The 16,762-nt window shown below is 39.8% G+C and overlaps 1 protein-coding gene and 1 long non-coding RNA gene across 4 annotated transcripts in view; both read right to left on the bottom strand.

The window, feature by feature from the left end:
- Positions 1-16,762, bottom strand: part of LOC138738944 (interleukin-1 receptor accessory protein-like 1) — a 1,251,110-nt gene that overhangs the window by 932,417 nt on the left and 301,931 nt on the right. The window lies entirely within an intron of this gene.
- LOC138738946 (uncharacterized) lies at positions 1,144-11,222 on the bottom strand. The gene is made up of 5 exons (XR_011341893.1): positions 11,078-11,222; positions 7,309-7,383; positions 7,088-7,166; positions 3,616-3,710; positions 1,144-1,279 (listed from the first exon to the last, which is right to left on the bottom strand). It is a non-coding gene; the product is annotated as an uncharacterized lncRNA (long non-coding RNA).

A 16,762-nucleotide genomic window follows, 5' to 3' on the forward strand; every position in this document is an offset into this window, starting at 1 on the left:
AGTGCCCTGATTATGTTGGAGGTTTGGATCTGGAGCTCAGATTCCCAATGCCATGAATAGGAGTCTGTGTGGTGGCAGAAACCACAGGAGTGCTGGAGGTGGATTCACAGACACTCAATATCTCCAAAGAGACTCTCCCTTGTTTCTCTTTCACTGATTCTTAGGGGTAGCAGGCAATGCTCATGGTGACTCCTTGTTTGCCTTACAGCATGCAAATGTTGATGGACATCAGGCGCAATGTTAAACAATTAGAAAACTTTAATTTTAGATATTTTGGATTTGTGAATGTGAGGTAGGGATATGGGAATGGTCACAATTTTATAAGTCTGATGACACCCTCTGCTAATGTCAAGATGGTGGCACTACTGGAGTTGCTGGAACATCAGCATTGCTGCTGGTGTGGACCTGCAGAGAATGGGCAGCAGAGACGCAGGAATCAATTCACCCAGTCTGACAGCCATTAGGTCCAAACAGGCTTTAAACAGTCTATAAATGGAGCTGACAGTGGTTTTATTTCAAAATATTGCGACAGTGACATCTGCGCCTAAGATGGCACATGATTGGCAGCTGCCACGAGGTGCTGGCTGGCTCCAGGCATCACAGGTGGTGGGCTGTTGGAGACTCGAGGTGAGGAATCCTGGCAGGTTGCGGGCTACTGGCGACTGCGGTCAAGGGATTGACACTAGGCGGCGGCTGCTGGGAACTGGCTCAAGACTGGTTGAAGGGGCAGCAGGCATCAGAACTGGGATGCGAAAGGGAGCCGAGGGCGCTGGAGAGTTCCGGATTGCATTTAAGGTTCGTATCTAGAGCTCGAGCTGCTGTGGTAGTGGGGGGGGGGGGGGGGGGGTCCTCTCTTTTGCTTCTCTTTCTCTCACTGTAAGAGAGCTTCAGGCAATTTCTTCCGATGTAAAATCTGTCTGCCTTACAGCAGACAAAAGCAATTTTGTGTAATAATGCACTGTTTTTATTACATGACAATAAATTGAATCATAATCTCAGTATTCACTTTTGAAATAATTAAACTTAGTGTGTATCATAATTTTGCTGGAAAATACATCAAAGGAATCAGAAAGAACTGAGTATCCAAGATAGCAAATTTATTCCAGAGCTTCAATCCTCAGAGAAACATGGAAACAATACTGCATCTAATTTTTCCTCTCAGTAGTGAAACTTAACTCAGCACCCTCCAATCACAGACTGTTCTGACTTGGAACTGTTATGACGTTCCTCCTCTGTTGTTCAGTCGATATCCTGGATTGCCTCATAACACTGGGAACACCTTTAAAAGAACAACAGTGGTCGAGGAGCCATCATTTTCATTGTTTACAGCAGGGGTTCTCAACCTTTTTCCACTCACATATCGCTTTAAGTAATCCCTATGCTACCGGTGCTCTGTAAGTGATTGCTTAAGGTGGAATGTGAGTGGAAAGAAAAAGTTTGAAAACCTCTTGTTTTAATCGTACCTAATTTACTTGTAATGTGTATCATTTCATAACTCTAAAGGAAATGGGCCAATAACAATTTTTTCAAGCAAAATATTTCAGTATAAATTGGGTCTATAGCCGAGGTTCCAACACAGCTGAGTTTTAAATGACTGCCTTTTAATCTTATTGTGAAACATGAAAGCCCATTGATGCTGTGATTGTAGCTGAAAGAACTCAATCAGTATTGCAGCATCCATTGGAGGAAAAGCTACATTACCGATGTTTCAGACCTGAGCCCTTCCTCAAAGTTCCTTCCTCAAAGTTACAAGAGTAAAACCATTGAAGGCAGGGGAAAGAAAGGGAGAAGAATGGGAGGGGGGAGGAGTACAGATCAATTGACAAAATGTATTAATTGGATATGATAAGAGCTCGAGGAAAGAAGACAGGGGAATGAAGATTGGGAAGGAGAGGTTTTTATGGAAACTGAAGAAGTTGATGTTAATACCATCTGGTTGGAGGGTGCCTAGATGGAAAGATGAGGTGCTGATCCTCCAATTTGCAGGTCGTCTCAGTCTGGCAGGGCATCTCAGTCTGGCAGGGCATGACCAAGGACAGAAACGTCAGCAAAGGAATGGGATGGGGAATTTAAATTGGAAACCATTGTGAGATTGCGACAGACAGAGCCAAAGTGCTCAATGAAGCGATCTCCCAGTCTGCACCCAAGCTTTCTAATGTGGAGGGGCCTCAATGGGATGCAGTAGATGACCCCTGCAGATTTGCTTGGAAGGACTAGTGGTGAGGGAGGAGTTGCGGGCAGAAGTGAAGGATCTCCTGTGGTCACAAGGGTGGGTGCCAAGGGGCGATTGGTGGGGAGGAGGTGAAATTACACCCAACCCATTTTCCTCTCTCCTCTCCTCTCTGTCTTCCACAGGGACTGCTTGCTCCATGACACCCTCGTCTACTCCTCCATCCCCACCAATCTCCGCCTTGGCACCGACCCCTATGACTATAGGTGATGTTCAACTTCCTGCCTCACCACCATTCTGGTTTTGACTCTTATTAATCTTAGTCCCTTGTTTAAGATTCTCTCACTGATGGGGACATCAACATCCTGTCAAATTTCCTACACATCATCAATGTTTCAATAGCATTAGTCCTATTTTTTTCCAAAGAATATAGATCTGATTGCATTGTTATTAACTTTATGCAAATTTCTGCAGTGATTCAGAGGAATGAGTTCAAATACTGAAGGATGAATAAAAGGTCATCGTCAGCATTGACGGTAGTCAGGCTGAAGATGGAACAAAGCCACGAGAAGGTTTGGGAATATCCACTGTATATATGCGTGTAATCATCGATACTGTGTTATAGTCAACCTCCACCCTGTTTATGGCCCAAAAAATCAGGAGTTTTTGGATGACCCATGTAAAACTCAACCCCTCCTATTTTTGGCTCCGCCCATCCAAGCTCCCAGCTCCTTAGCCCGCCCACCAAACCCCTGACTCCCCGGCTGTCTGTCCACCTAATCTCCAATCTGACAAAAGGTATTAATTGGATATGATAAGAGCTCGAGGAAAGAAGACAGGGGAATGAAGATTGGGAAGGAGAGGTTTTTATGGAAACTGAAGAAGTTGATGTTAATACCATCTGGTTGGAGGGTGCCTAGATGGAAAGATGAGGTGCTGATCCCCCAATTTGTAGGTCATCTCAGTCTGGCAGGGCATCTCAGTCTGGCAGGGCAGACATGTCAGCAAGGGAATGGGATGGGGAATTTAAATTGGAAACCATTGGGAGATTGTGACAGACGGGGCCAAATTACCCTCCCCCCCCCCTACCAGCCTACCGCCCATCTGAGCTCCTGACACCCTGACTGTGGACTCTCCACCTGGTCCCTGCCATCCGAGATCTCCTTGACACCTAAACAGCACAGGTACTTCATTGGGGCGGGGGGGGGGGGGGGGGGGGTGGGTATGTACAGTAAATGAAGATGAAAATTTTAAAGGGAGTCTTTAAATTGCCAGAACGATCTGCTCCAATCATTTCTGATAGATACATTGGTCATTTAAATTTGTGTATCTATTAAAAATGGCAGCAAGAAGTGTCGTTTGAACACATTTTAATGGATGAATCATAAAGATAATAATTGTCACACTGTAAAGTAGAAACTTCTGCATTCAGAAGAAAATCTCACCTTTAATGACTTCACATCTGAAGATCATTAATTGCCAGTCACACTTCCAAGAGAAAGACTTTCCATCTGCATTTTCAGACTACGTTTCTTTTGTACTGGGAGCAGACAATCATTTTATAGGCAAGTTAAGAAGAAAAAAAATTACAGGCTGGAAAATGGTTTGCAGACTAAAATGTAGGTGAAGAGAACTTTGAACCTATTAATATTGAATGGAAGATTATTGAAGTTACAAGATAGCAAATAGTAAATTGCTATTGGTTTGGCCATGAGGTAAACAATAGCACAACTCACTGATATTCCACTGGTAACCACCAGTGACATTCCCCACTTACAATCTGATGGTCCAGCGTAACTACTAGTGACATTTCCCACTTACAACAAAAGCTCACTGATGGTGCATGATAACTACGAGTGACATTCCCCATTTACAGCAACTCACTGGTAACTACTGGTGATGTTCCCTTTCTTCAATAACTCATTGATGTTCCACTATAACTACCAGTAACAATCTCTACTTACAATAACTCACTGTCATCCCATAGCTATATATCCCAATATTATATTTGCAGTAATTATGGATGTTTCACTTGCTGTGAGAGCATGACTTTAATTTGTACATGATCCATAGTCAAATTCAACCTCTCTCTCCCGCTCTTTGAACTCCATACTCCAAATTTCAAATGAAATGGCAATTGGTCAACAGGTGGGAAAAAAACACATACTGGAAATCAGGAATAAGAACAGAAGATGTTGGGAACATTGAGGTCACGATGAAAGGACCTGGACCAGAAACATTGATCGTTGTTTCTCTTTTTTTACAAATGCCTGACCTGCTGACTATTTCCACCATTTTCTGCTTTGATCAGAGAGACTTGGGTGTTGTTGTGCATCAGTCATTGAAAATGGGCATGCAGGTGCAGCAGGTGGTGAGGAAAGCGAATGCTATGTTGGCATTCATAGCAAGAGGATTTGAGTACAGGAGTACAGGGATCTGCGACAGCTGTACAGGGCCTTGGTGAGACCACATCTGGAGTACTGCATACAATTTTGGTCTCCTTATCTGAGGAAGGACATCCTCGCCATGGAGGGGGTGCAGAGAAGATTCACTAGGCTGATACCAGGGATGGAAGGACTTGCATATGAAGTAAGTTTGGATAGACTAGGTTTGTATTCTCTGGAATTTAGAAGATTGAGGCGGGATCTTATAGAAACATATAAAATTCTTAAGGGTTTAGACAGACTAGATGCAGGTAGGTTGTTTCCAATGGTAGGAAAAACCAGAACCAGGGGTCACAGTTTATGGATAAGAGGGAAATTTTTTAGGACTGAGATGAGGAAAAAATTTCTTCTCTCAGAGGGTGGTGGATCTATGGAATTCTTTGCCACAGTCAATATTTAAGAGTAGGTTAGATTTGGCCCTTGTGGCTAAGGGGATCGGGAATATGGGAGAAGGCAGGAACTGGGTACTGATCAGCCATGATCATATTGAATGGTGATGTAGGCTTGAACGGCCAAATGGTTTACTCATACACCTATTTTTCTATGTTTCTATCAGCATTTGGACTTTACAACTGATTCGTCGCTTCTCCTACCAGGTGCCCTCGTCCTCCTCCCAAGCCCACTGGTCCCATTTTCCAATACCCAATTATCAACCAGCAAGATGTTTGCCCACACCTCTCAATTAAGCCTGAAGCAGAGAAGTTTGGATCCTTCTGGCTGCTGAACCTACACTTTTGGGCTTCCACGTGTTCAATCTGGCATGATCGGACAGTAAAGTTTGAAACCACGTGCAGCATTGGAAGGAGAAGTCTGATGCAAGATGTTCTGAGCTAGAATGGGGCAGAACAGACAGGTCTAGTTTAGCACAGAGATGGGCAGGACGGTGAGGGTTAAGAACAAGTAAAGCCGGAGGGGAAAAATTAAGTCAGACGACCTCTGACCTCATATTATCCCTGTCATTTCAAGAAAGTTGGGGATCTGAATGGTTTGCATTTGGTCTTGGTGTGTTTCATTAATAATATTATGATGGACAATAATCAGAAAGTTGCAGTGGGGGGTGGGGAGGGGAATCAATCACACATGGAGGACACTATCCCTTAATTAATCGATTGAATCTACTCTACTGATTTGTCCTGTTGACTGAAGAACTGATTGGTTTCATCTTTTACTTCCACCACTTTTAACCCAATTTTGACAATGACTTCAAAACGGTTTGGATGTCCACTGCTCTGAAACCAGTAAGATGAAGGACTTGGCTGAACAAACAAAACATATCAGACCGTAAACCACTGCATAGACCAGAATATTGAAGGTATCAGAAATAAATTGAAAAGGTGATTGTTTTATGAAATGTATTGCCATTGGATGGGATTTCAAAGAAATTGAATGAACATCTTAGATCATCCTAATAATCACCGAAATGAGGAAAGAGATCAAGTTTGAGAAGTTTAACATAATGGACAGAAGGAGCTCAGAATACAAACGAAAGCTGTCAAATTCACATTCAACCAGACAACCCATTCCACCACAGACACGTTGACTTCTCTCTCCTCTCTATTGGGAGATGTCCAAGAATGTGAATGTGAAAGGCGGTGGGCATCAGGCTCCTGAACGATGGCATCTGCTATAGACCTATGGCTAAGACAGGTGAACTGGAATGGATCCATGTCACCGCTCAGACAGGAGCTGATCTGCTTCATCATCAGCCTTTCAAAACACTTCATCACTATTTTTTTAATTTTTTTTTATTTTTCACACTATGAACCATACTGACCAAAATGCACACAAACATTTCCCTCTTGAATATACACAGTGTCATTTTCTCCCCTTTTCCCCCCTCCCTTCCCTCCCTCCTTCACCCCCCCTCCTCACTCACTCAACGTTCAACATATATGATACATTAAACCCATCAAACAATGTGATCGCACAATGAAAATAAACAAGAAATTCGTGTCTTCTACTTTTACACACTGGGACAGTTCATTTTGTCATCTTCTCCTTCTGTCATTTTAGGGGGTGGAGGTCCATGGTAGGACTTCTCTGTTGTGTTCCATGTACGTTTCCCAAATTTGTTCGAATACTGTGATGTTATTTCTTAAATTATAAGTTATTTTTTCCAATGGAATACATTTATTCATTTCTATGTACCATTGCTGTATTCTCAGGCTATCTTCTAATTTCCAGGTTGACATAATACATTTTTTTGCGACAGCTAAGGCTATCATAATGTTGCTTTTTGTGATTTTATTTAATGCCTGGTTTTAGGAAGACACTTCATCACTATTGATGAATAGTCGTTAAGGCACATAACTATACTTATGTTAAATGATATAAATTTATAGCATTCTAACAGCTCACCATGATTATAGTACCAATTGGGGAATATTGCAAACAAGTTCACAAATAATTTTTTTTGGAAGCCATGTACAATACTGAGGAAAATGTAATCATCAAAATATAAATTAAATCTTACCTATTATTCATCTTCTCTATTGTTCACGATATTATTCATGAAAAATTAGGATCTTTACAAGTCAAACTTGGGGGCGTATCTGTAATTTTTAACAGGTTCATAAATAAAGAAGAATTTGGGGTTAGGGTTAGGGTTAGGGTTAGGGTTAGGGTTAGGATCAAGCTCAAGTTATGTATCACGTAATCGACACCAACTTTGGAAAATATAAATATGTCACTCACACTGAAATTGCAATTCCATCACTTCTTAATTAAGAGCAAGAATTGGATTAATGGGATTTTTCAAAAAACAATGATCTAAAATACAAAATAAAGATTTAATTATGAGCACTTCATCAAGCACAAAACAGAAATAAAATATCCATCAGATGAAATACCTCGAAATCCAATAAGAATCAATTTATCCAAAATTTCCTTTAAACAAATTCCTTAAATTATTAATTCAAATAGATTGCTGGTAACTGATGTGAAATAATTTTATCCAACATCCAATTTATCTTTTCTTTAATGTGGGCATCACAGCCAAAATAATTAATTCTTCCTACCATTTGCTTAAATACTAGAACATTTCTGCTGTCTCTTTTAGCTCTTGTGAATTCCCTTCATCCTACAGCTGAAATTATCAAGGTGAACTGACCCAGTCCTCTCTCAGCTCCTTCCTTCTATGGGGTCATTCACATCGGTTCTAAATGTTCAAGAGTACACCGACAGGCTCAAAGCCTTTTTTTGTTAACCCCTGCAATCTTCACGGTCCTGACCCCAGAATTGTGCTCTCATGCTGTCCTTGCTCAGACTGATTGTTTGTTTTCATTGTAACTTCACACTCTCTGACTGCTTTCTGACTTTGTTCCCCTGCAAGAACGTTGGATTTGATGTGCTCGACAACTTGCAGAAGAACCTTTCAACACTGCACCAGAACAATGTTACAAACTTCAATTGAATCCTTCTCCTTTCCATATTTTCCAGTGAAATCCTTCCTAAAAATGTCTCCAAGAACAGAATTATATTTAATCTCCATCAATGGCACTACAATTTAATTTTAGAAAACTATTTTTTTAATATTTAAATTTCGACACAGCATGGAAAAAGGCCATTTTGACTCTCAAGCTCATGCTGCCAAATTTACACCTAATTAACCTATACCATGCCCCCTAGTACATTTTAATTTGGGGGAGCAAGTCGAGACTCCATACAGACAGAGTGGAATTCAAACCCATCCCCTCCGATCGCTGACGTTGTAAAGGGTTTACGCTAACTGGTACCCCAACTTTTGCCACCCAACTGGAAACACATAGAATTGTAAAAAGTATTCATTGAGTTCATTGAGAAGCTCATAATTAACATGATATATTTCGATGCAGTACAAAACACTGCTTGGGAACCTCAGCAGGCAATGCTGGAAATTAAAGGCCATTGACATTTCAAGCCTGAGCCCTTCATCTGGAATGTCGAAAATCAGGCAGGGCGCCTGGTTAAAAATGTTAGGGGAAGAGGGAGAGAGAGAGGAAGGGGGCGAAGCACAGGAATACTGGCAAGAAGCTAATAGGTGGATCTAGGTGGGAGGGTAGAAGATAAAGGATTAGGGGAGATGGTAGAGGGCTAAGAAAGGTAGCTCTCTGATAGAAAAAGGAAAGTAAGGGTGCGAGAAGCTGGAAAGGAGGCAGGAGGAGGGGTAAGGAAAGGACATTTAATCCGATGCTGTCTGCCTTGCTCAATACAGGAGTTAGGATTCATGCTTAATTCATCTTGAAATCCGTGCACAGGAATATTCGTCATGAGAACTCAAAATTGCCCATCAGAAATCATTAATTTCGGACTCATTTAGCAAGAAGCTTTAGGATTGCTTTCTGGCCTTACAGGGCAGAACTCCACAGAGTGTGCTTCCCTGCAGTTGTACAAGAGCCCCCAGACCTCTGCTCCTTCCCAATAAGCTTCAAATCAGTGTTACCAAAGCAAAATGCTTCATTTCTTGACCGCCCACACAATCTGAGGACTTCCCTGAGGACGTGAATTGTCTCTGCAACAATTTCTTGCAATTCTACAAGGAAATGGAAGAAAAAATCTTGTTGCTGTGCCAAATCAAAGTTGTACTGTTTCATGGTGATGCAAATTTGACGTCACATCCAGCCAGTGGTTGGATGACTGAATCAGTGTTGTGGTCTGATAATAGAATGCACAACCACTCTCTCTAGCTGTAGCCCAGGAAAGATTTTGAACTGCATTACAATTTATAAAAATACCACAATAACTGGTGGGCTCTTGTCACCAAAGTGGCATCAATGACCGTAGCTTTCCAAAAATGTTCTTGCCCATAACAGAAAACAGATTAAGACACTCAGGAGACTGCAGATGTTGGAATCTGAATCTCAACCCAATCTGCTGGAGCAACACAGTGGCACGAGCAGCATCAGTGGAAGAGAAAAAGAATGGTCAAAATTTCAGGCTGAAGCCCAAAATCAAGACTTAAAGCTTGTCTTCTTGGAATCCATTTCAGAACATAGGAAAATAGGAAGGAAGAACAGGAGTAGGCCAAAAATGGCCCATCGAGCTGGCTCCGTCATTCAATACGATCATGGCTGATCTAATTTATGACCTAACTTCACCTACCTGCCTTCTCCCCATATCCCCTAATTCCTCTATCATGTAAAAATTTATCTAACCGAATTTTAAATATGTTTAATGAGGCAGCCTCAACCACTTCCCTGGTTAGAGAATTCCAAACATTCACTACTCTCTGGGAAAAACTATTTTTCCTCATCTCTGTCCTAAATCTACTCCCCCGAATCTTGAGACTGTGTCCTCTCGTTTTAGTTTCCCAGGCCAGCTCAAAAAACCTTCCTACATCTATCCTATCCATACCCTTCATAATCCTATATGTTTCTATAAGATCTCCTCTCATTCTTCTGAACTCGAGCGAATACAATCCTAGACGATTTAATCTTTCATCATAAGTCAACTCCTTCATCCCAGGGATCAACTAAGTAAACCTCCTCTGGACCGTCTCCAAAGCCAGTATATCCTTCCTCAAATATGGAGACCAGATCTGGACACAGTACTCCAGGTGCGGTCTCACCATTACCTTATACAGTTGCAACATTACCTCCCTACTCCTGAATTCAATTCCTCTAGCGATGAAGGCCAACATTCCATTTGCCTTCTTAATAACCTGCTGCACCTGCAACCTAACTTTTTGCGATTCATGCACAAGCACTCCCAAGTCCCTCTGCACAACAGCATGGTGTAGTTTTTCACCCTTTAAATAATATTCAGATAGGAAGAGGCTATCAGTTACCTGTTTGGTAACCATGGTGCTAATGATGTTTAAGAGCACAGCTAATAAATTCTGTGAAGAAAAGAGTTCCCAGTGCAAATATTTGTGTGGGAAGAAGTTTCCGTATTGGCATCAATTTGCTCTCCAAATATTGCTTACAATTTATCAACAATCGAAAACATAATTCAACATTAAACACAAAACTGGGTGAACCATCCATGCATCTTGTTGACAATAGTCACAAGAGTTAAAACCACAGAGTGCCAATGAGTTGAGCTTGAACAGAACTGTTCATATAATTCCCACCTAATTTATTCAAAACATTGAATTTCAGGAAATCTTTCCAAAGAATCATTTTGAAATTAATTGCAAAGGAGCACAAATATAAATGTCATCCCCAAAATCTTTTATTCTTTGCCTTGAGTTTTGTGCATGCACATTGCAAGTAGAAACAGTTCTCAAAAGATCAATGTATACACAAAGTATTTTCTTCCAAAATATCTCAATTCTGCAACTGTTTCGCAGGCTATTATTTTGTCTCATTCATTTAAAGGAAAGGTTTCAGAAATTGAGCTCATTATCCCATCCAAACCAAAAGCACCAGAAATTGTGTCAACTGCAAATTTCTATTTTTCTTTTGTTCAACAGTAATGTTTTTTAGACAGCAATATTGGAAAACATCTGTGAAAATGTTTCATATAAATTAACATAATTACGCACCTTTACACTACAAGCCTTAAGTTCCTGTGCGTATTAGTCCTGGTGCTTTTTCGTGGAGCAATGTATCCTGCGTCATCAGCTGGACGATGGATCCATGAGGCGAGTTTTACGGTGCAATTTACACTGCAGTCTTCCCCCGAAAAGTAGTAGGGGTCCTGCAGGATAAATTGCAGTGCAGAAATTGACTAAAATTTCCTGCACTTTCCTTTTTAAACTGCCCACATAATGGCAAATTTTGTTGATCATGCCCTTACGTGCCTGCAGTCTAAAATCCCTACTTGATAATGGACTTCTGCAAACAGTAGCTCTCTGCAATGATCTTGTTGCCTTTTGTTACAATCCAACCTCCACAAACACAACTGTTCAAAACTTTTGTCTTGATCCGAACAAGCTCTCAAAAATAAATCAACCGTGCTTTGTCGTGTCTTCCCAGCTCAGTAACAGAATGATCATAACATGTTCCACATTCTCCACTGAATATTTCAGCCTTGAACCTGCCCTACTGAATGCCAATGAATGAATGGGTTTTTATATGCATCCAAAGAAACTGACAGGGATTTTTCATGACCCCCCACACAACATAAATCTAATATTATCTCATAATTCAATTTCAGGGGCATCCTGACATTAAAGACAACATTTGTAAATCAATGCAAAACAATTATGACTTAGAATATTGGCAAATGGACTAATCTTTCGAGAAAACAAGCTGGGGACCATCATGAAAACTTTAGCAAATGACTAATCATGAGACCTGCCTTCAAATCCTACCACGGTAGATATGGGATTTTAATTCAGTCAATAATTGAGAATTTGAAGGAATAAAAATATAGCCTAACTCATGATGACAACAAATACTACTGAAATGTGGTAAAATCTCACCAACTTCACTAATGTCTTATGCATTAGGCAAATCTGCCACTTTTACCTCACCGGGCCTAAATCGAACATCAGTTTGATCGAAATACGATTCAATCGCACATACCTTACTGACCAAACATCAGAATTTTTGTCGGTTCACAGGATGCAGACGTTACGGTGATGCTGACGATTGGTTTGTTCACCTGAAGATTCCCCCAACAAAAATGTGTCCATCTTTTGTTGTCCTCCACAAAACATATCTGCCCAGAGAAGTCCCTAATAAAACAATGTTCTTCTGTAGATGGCCCCAATACAACAGTGTAAGCCTATTGATGCCTCTGCTATTTTCTATTGTTACCTGATTAATAATATTATTATTATTCCAGTTTGAGAAGATCTCGACTCTTTAAGAAATGCACATTGCAGACACAAAAGTATCAGATTTATTGTGAGAGTACATACATGATATCATGTACAACCCTAAAATTCTTTGATTCTTTTTTTCCGACAGGCCAGACAGAATTTCTACTTACCAGAAGTGCAAAGTGTACTCAAGAAAATGTGTACAAAAGAGAGAAATGTAAACCAAAACAGAAATGTAAAAAGATTAACTGTGTAATATAGAAAAAAAAATCAGTTCTCAATATTGTGCAAAGAAAAGGTCCTTAAAATGAGTCCCTGATTAAGTTTGTTGTTGAGGAGTCTAATGGTGGAGGGGGAGCAACTGATCCTGAACCTGGTGGTGTGAGTATTGTGGCACCCATACCTCTTTCCTGATGGCAGCAGAGCATGCCCTGGGTGGTATGGATCTCCAACAGCAGTGTTCCACGAAAAATTTTCTTGACAATCGGGAGTGTTTTGCCTGTGATGATCTGGGCTATTGCTGCCCCCATCTGTAGAAATTTGCAAAGGTTTCAGAACCACCTCAAGGTCATGAGGAAGGAATCACGCTGACATGTCTTTTTTCAGGATGACATTCATGTGTTGGGTCCAGGAAAGATCCTCTGAGATGGCGACACCCAGGAATTTAAATTTGCTCACTCTCTCTGCCCCTGAACCCCCAGTGATCACTTCCGGAACACCTCTTCTAATGTCTAGAACCAGCTCCTTGGTCTTGGCACCATTGAGTAAGAGATTGTTGTTAATACTGTACACCATTCAGTCAAGTTTGCAATCTTCCTCTACTGTGCGGCCATCAGCAAATTTGTAAATGGTGTTGTAGTTATAATAGAGCAAGGGGTGAAGAGAATGGATAGATAGATTTCATAGAAAAATACAGCAAAAGGTGTTTAGTAGAAATAATTATAAAAACCATCAAAATTTTACCGGGGTGTTGGTTAATGGGGCTGCACAGGCTCGTTGGGCTGAGTTGGCCTGTTATAAGGTCTAATTTTAAAAGACTCACAAGAGTAAAGAACAAAGTTACTGAATCTGAAACAAATTTTGTCGCGTAACCACAAGTCACAATGAAAGAACAAATGGTGTGCACGACCAACCTATACTCTTTAATACTTTCATGTGAAATCATGATTTGCAAGATACATATATTACAGCTCAGAATTCCCTTATTCCCAAACTGTTCTCATGATTCTAATCAGTATTCTTCTCCTTTAAATTGGTGCACATTGGCCTTTCCCACCATAACTGAATCTATCAGACTAACTTATGACAACTGAGATGAATGCTGATTACAATTAGGTCCTAAATTTACATGCCTTTTGTTATTGTAACAGAATAAAATTAATAGAATTAAAGATAAATGCTATTTACAAAATTGATCTAATCATTTCATCACGGTAACGAAATATTTTTTTTAAAAATGCCAAGCTTATTTTGCAGGCAGTACCAATTTACATAACCTCTCCAAACAAATAACAGTGATGTCTGACAGCAATTATATGTAAAATATTCTCAATGAGCATGAGGTACATTGTTCATTTACTGACAAAAACCATTTTCATTCAGCTGGAAGTTTCATGTAGGAGATTCATAAATGGTGAATCACGCGTGCAACCTCAGAAAGAATAATACCATAACCCCCCATTATCTGGGATTTGTATCCAGCAGCTACCAAAAAAAATTGCAGAAATTAAATAAGTAAAAAATCTGGTAGTTTAATATTGGCGCGTGGCAACACATGGGTGCCGGATACCAGGGTTTTACCCTCCATCTTTCCTTTTGACCAATCCCAAATATTCAATTTTTCGTTTCAAGAATTGCTATCATTTTCTAAAATAATATAAAATCAACTCCCAGTCCATGAACTCCAATTAATGAAATAATTTTCACAGACATGAGAAATATTATCACTGGCAAATTGGGTAAACGTAACACAGGGTTTAATTTCTCAAAGGATTTGGTTATACATTTTCTTCATCTGCGGAATACACAGTCTCATTTGGTTCTAATTTGTGAGGGCCTATGTCATATTTTACATTACAGGATATTGAATGTGTTGAAATATTTGGATTAAAAAAAAATCATATTTGGAAAATACATTGTGAGAAATTTATGTTTCCTGATGATGGGCAGATTACATTGTGAACAGATTGAAATTTTTCATCTTGCACCTTGATCTACTTTTCTTTATGCTGACAGTTCTTTTTTATCAATTTTAATTGTTTGGTTTCTGATATAGCACTCCTTGTCCATCCCTAAATGCCACTGCTGCCTTCTTGAACAATTGCTATCCTTCTGGTGACGATTCTCCAAAAGTTTGTTCCAGGATTCACTGTTGCCCATGAATTTGGAAAATCATGGTTGGAAATGTTTGTCTCAGATTCAAATCCAATGATGAACTGGTATATCAACTGACTCACCAAATGACAACATGCCTCATGCTGATATCAAGATGCTAATCATCATGAACCGGACCACATAAGCCCAAGGCAATGGGATGATCTGAAAAAGAATTCCCATTGCAATTTTTGTTCTGACCAAGCTATGACAAAACTTAATATTTTCACTTTTTGACATCTTTGAAGCTGTCTGCACCAAAATCAAACATGATTTTGTACCGAGTCTTTTGTAGAAAATGTTGGCATAGAGTTTTGTTTCCTGAAATGGAGACAGAGAGATCAAGAAAGGGAAGAGTGCTGTCAGGATGGACCAAGAAGATTTAGATCAGGGTGCAAGTTAGCTGGAGTGGGAATAGGCGGTAATTATATCCCTATCAATGAGTATCATTATATAGATACTTTAAAAAAACTAATTCTCTGAGTTTTGGCCAGAAGTTGGTGACTGAAAATTGCTCAGTTGTTAATGGCCTTCAACTCCTCTGTCCCATTTAATACAGAATGAGACCATCAGCAGATCACTAAAGCACTGAATAATTTCAGACAGGATCTGAGAGGATTCAATTACTGAAATGAAATGAACAACAGAACACATTATTACTAATTTAACAGAGTTGTAAAAGAAAACAGGACACTGCTGCTTAAGAATCAATTTCCTCTTCTGCATGGCTCCAAAGTCATTAATCTCATCTATTCAAATTTCAAATGTTAGCACAATCCAGGCAGCACGCCTCTCCTCCCTGATTTAATGAGCTTCTTTTCACTGCTTCCTTGGAATGATGACGGATTTTCGACCTGAAACATTAATTCTGTTTCTCTTCCCACAGACATGGCGTGAACATTTCCACCACTTCCTGTTTTAATTTTAGATTTCCTGCACAGGCAGTATTCTTTTCTTTTCAAATAGATGCATAATTCATTTGATGCTTTTTTAATTCCTTTTTTTAATGAATGCTTTTGGCATAGAAAAGATTTGGGATGAAGAAATTTGCCCTGACAGTTTCAGCTTTCAAGCAACTTGTGCACATGCAAGTTCAGAAGGCAAAGTAGGTAAAAGATAAATGAGCCAATTTTGAAATCAACCAGTTCCTGTAAACCCTGAAACAATGAGCAGTTCATCAGCCTGATGCACCCATTGTGCAGTGTGCTTCATCAGTCGGCACTTTGTACCCAACAAGTGGGTGGCCTGTATTTCTCCACATTCATTGGGTTAGCATTTTTGCTCCCCACACATTTTGAATGCAGAGAAATACAAAAACAAAGGCAAACACATTCAGTCCAGTTATTAAACACAAATATAAGGACGGTAATCAGAAGCTAAGCATGCAAGAAAACAAAACATCCGACTGCTGTGGTCATGGTCACGTAATTCGTATTTCCTACTGTTACTAGTGAAATTGCGTCAATTGTTTAATTCATCAGAATTTTTGTTTTGCTCAACGCAATTTGCATTGATGCAGTGAAACATGAATTGGATCACCCTAGTTATACTTCTGAATGATGTGAAATGTAGAAATTTCAAAGTAAGGATAATGTTATTGCAAGATGGAAAGGAGGTGATGGGGTAAAATCCCAGATCATTGTGTTTCTTCAGTGAACAAGATTGATTTTATGCAGTCTATCCTCTTTTTACTGCAGTTTTCTGTAATAATCGTCCTAACGTCGAAAAGTTCCTCAGGTCTCAACTTTATCCCCTCTCAGTGTGCTATTAGCATTTGCTTGTTGACTATAATGCCCTGCCTCCATGATTGTTTAGTACAGTGCTATCAATAGCTATTCCTCCAGTTAGAAACTGCATTGTGAAATGTCAGCAGGAGCATCTGACACAAGTTACACCTACATCTACACATGCTTGAACTTAGAAAGTTGGCATTATTATATTTGAATTGTAAAGAATAAAATGGTAAATTAATTCAAGGTGCTGATACAGTCTTCCCTTCTTCCAGATCAGATCTGGCACAAGGGCTTCAATCTTTATTGATAATCATCTGGACAAATATACACGATAAGAGTTTTTGATTTTAAGTTG

The sequence above is a fragment of the Narcine bancroftii genome, chromosome 7 (assembly GCF_036971445.1).
Source record: "Narcine bancroftii isolate sNarBan1 chromosome 7, sNarBan1.hap1, whole genome shotgun sequence".
Lineage (NCBI taxonomy): Eukaryota > Metazoa > Chordata > Chondrichthyes > Torpediniformes > Narcinidae > Narcine > Narcine bancroftii.